Source organism: Arachis ipaensis, chromosome B02 (genome assembly GCF_000816755.2).
Source record: "Arachis ipaensis cultivar K30076 chromosome B02, Araip1.1, whole genome shotgun sequence".
Lineage (NCBI taxonomy): Eukaryota > Viridiplantae > Streptophyta > Magnoliopsida > Fabales > Fabaceae > Arachis > Arachis ipaensis.
In genome coordinates, this window is record NC_029786.2 from 13,261,000 (window position 1) to 13,264,210 (window position 3,211).

The window sequence follows — 3,211 nt, forward strand, 5'->3', positions numbered from 1 at the left end:
CTAAAATGAGTTTTTTATATATCCTAATCATAGAAAATAAAAAATAAAGATTTATTATGGAAAAGTAAGTGGTGAGTGAGAAGCATGAGATAGAGATAGGGTTTAGGTTCATGAGTGGCATGCCACCCTAGCTTAGCTTAGTAAGTAGCTGCTTCTCTTTTATCATATCTGATTTACTCTCAGTTCTGACCCTAACACTAAAAACCCTAACCCTAACCCTAATCTAACTAGCTAGTGTCTTAGCTTAAGCTTAGCATCATCATGATCATCATGCCTTCTCAGCTGTTCATTTCTAACTTTCTTAGCTGTATGGGTGTGTTCAATTTTTTCCCTTTAATTTATTTTTTGTTTTCATAGTTTACCACTGTGCATGTATGATACCCTTTTCTTTAATTCACTGTTCCACAAGGTGGGTTATGTCTCTATACTCCATATAGCCATGATCACATTTTCTATTGATCTTTCACATTTGTCCCATTCTTTCTCTCTCTTTCTCTCTCTATATATATTCCTTCTTAGTTCTTAGGTTTACCTTTGTGGCTTCAAGTTGAGTTCTTCATGTGCCCATTTAGCCCTTTAGGTTTAGGGTATCCCTTAATTCATATTCCCTCTTTTCTCCTTTACTCACCTTCAAAGTTTTTATCTTTCTTGACCCTTCTTCTCAAATAATTATGAGGGATTGATGAAACTAAGTAAATAATAAAGATCACAAGGGAAAAAGTGAAGCTGCCAGCATGATCTAGCTTTGGTTAGTGAAAGCTATTAACAAAGATTATTAGTACAAATTATTAACCTTTACTAGGTCATGCTGTGCCAGCCTCACTCCTTCCTATTTGGAGACCAAACCAATCAAAATCTTATTCATTTATTCATTTCAACACTACAAGCAAGGTGATGATGATCAAGGTATAGTTATGACTATATAACAATAATATATATATATTTTTTTCACTGTGTTAGCATAGTATATTCTTTTAGTCTAAGATTCTATTGTGTATACCAATAATAGTTTCTTTTTCCCCTTTTACTTGGTTTTCTGTTGTTACCTTTGCATATATTCTTTTGATCTTTCCTTTGTGTTTTCAGTGCAAACTATTATTGCTTGCCAAAATGGGAGATAATATATATATAAATGAAAGTACATGTATTTTTATGTTATATCCATAGATTGCAATGATTCCCTGTTCCTAACTTTATATTTTGATTTGCTAACAACACCATATACATTTGAAGTAGCTTTCTTCTTTGTTTTCTTCTTATTTCTTTAACCACACAAATCTTGATCCACTTGTTCAGATTCTGCCTAGTTTTATTTCTTGAATACACTAGAATGTAATTAGTTTGTACATAATATTTTTAGATATGGTGTCAACATGCTCTAAAATGAAATTATTGTGTTAAATATGTAGCATGAACATTTTTGAAATGTTTCTTCTGGGCTGCATAAAATGCCAATGAACACAGCACAATAAGATTAAATGCATTATGTTTGATTCAATGCATTTTTTTATCTAAAGTGAAGATTAAAATAGTGTGTAACTGTTTGTTGAATGGAATGTTGAAAGATCTTGAAGTGCAACACTATAAATTAGTGTTATATTTATGCCTTATATGCACCAATTATTTTTTTTCTTGATCTCAATGATGATAATAAGGATCTTAGAAATACAAATGAATATATAATCTTATTTTCATATATATATATAGAGAGAGAGAGAGAGAGAGAACATTGCCTAGAGAAATATTCTTTTATTGGTATTGTCATTCTGAAAATGATTGTTCTTGCTGGAGAATAATTATATTATGTATATGATAAGATATGGCTATATGCATTTTTTGGTAGATATTATCTGAACATGTGTGAATGTATGATACAGATAAAACTTAAAAGGATAAGAGATGTGAGGCTTGCATCATATAATAGAAAGTTTAGTTTGCTTCATCTACCAAAAAATGATAATGATAGAGTGTGTATTTTGCTATTCATGTAACCTTCAATAGAGAGAGGTTTTTTCTATGTTCTTTAATTTATTTTGGTGTATGTTTTTATTTTAGTTTTTTGCTAAATATTCATTATTTATTTATCTATTTATAGCATATGGTGTTTGTTTCTTATCCTTGCCGGTTTCATCACTCATCATCTGAGACTAGATAATCACATGATCCCAAATTGTTTCTTATATTATGACAAAATTTAATTTCTGGCATATTTTATTTATTATATTTGTATATATTTATTAGAAAAAAAGAGAATATTGAATGATAAAAGTTAATTTTATTGGAAGTACCTTACTTTGTTTTATAAATTAAACGTCAATTAATTCTTACAAATTCTCTTTTATTTAAATTGCAATGCTCTTGCCTTAGTCTAATTTTATTATGGTCTAAAGAAATTCAACTAGCAGTTCAAAATTTAAGAATGAATTAATAATGGTGATAGGAAGTAATGTCATAGTACATAGGCAGTACAAATCGATAAATTTAAATATGAAAGTAATTAATTCATTGGGTTTTCATTTGGCTGCTGTATTTATGACACAACTTCTCTTGTATGCTGATTCGATTTACAACAAAAAAAATATTATTTGTACATTTTAGTAATTTTACATATTTAAAAATCCAGGGAATTTCTATAAAATGGGTACTTATTGCTGTTTTCGTTTCTGTTTAATTCGCAGAGGGGGTTTAATCTCTGTCTCCATGGATAGTTGGTAAGTCATCATTTAGCCTCTCAATTGGTAAATTACCATTTTAGTCTCTTATTGCGGATACTAGTTTTGTCTCTTTCTTTATCATTCTTAGAAATATAAAATAATTAAAAAATATAAATATATTTTTAAAAAATTTTGCATTAAATATTTTTATAAAGTTTGGGTTGAAGGTGGTGTATACTATATGAGTAGGTTGAGTTTTAGAAAAATGTTAAACCTTTGAAAAGGATTAAGTTAAAGTCTAAATTCTAGAATAATCTTTGCATTGGCAATTCAAGTTAGAGCAAGGTTGTGAGAACCGGATCGGTCATTAAATTGGTTGAGTAACTTGTTTAATGGTTTAATGGTTCAATCGAGGTCGAATCGTGGTTGAATCGGTTTAATTAAATATACAGTAAAATTATTTAAAAAATTTAATATATAATTTTAAATATTTAAATTCAATAATTTCTAAACTAATAAAATTTAAAATTTAACAATTTAATACAATAAATTATTCA

At 28.4% G+C, this 3,211-nt stretch overlaps 1 long non-coding RNA gene across 1 annotated transcript in view; it reads left to right on the forward strand.

The window, feature by feature from the left end:
• Nucleotides 12-3,211, forward strand: part of LOC107624909 — a 10,934-nt gene continuing 7,734 nt past the window's right edge. Inside the window, exons 1-2 of the long non-coding RNA XR_001617003.2 lie at nucleotides 12-906; nucleotides 2,679-2,711. This is a non-coding gene — a long non-coding RNA (uncharacterized LOC107624909). The remainder of the gene's footprint in view (nucleotides 907-2,678; nucleotides 2,712-3,211) is intronic.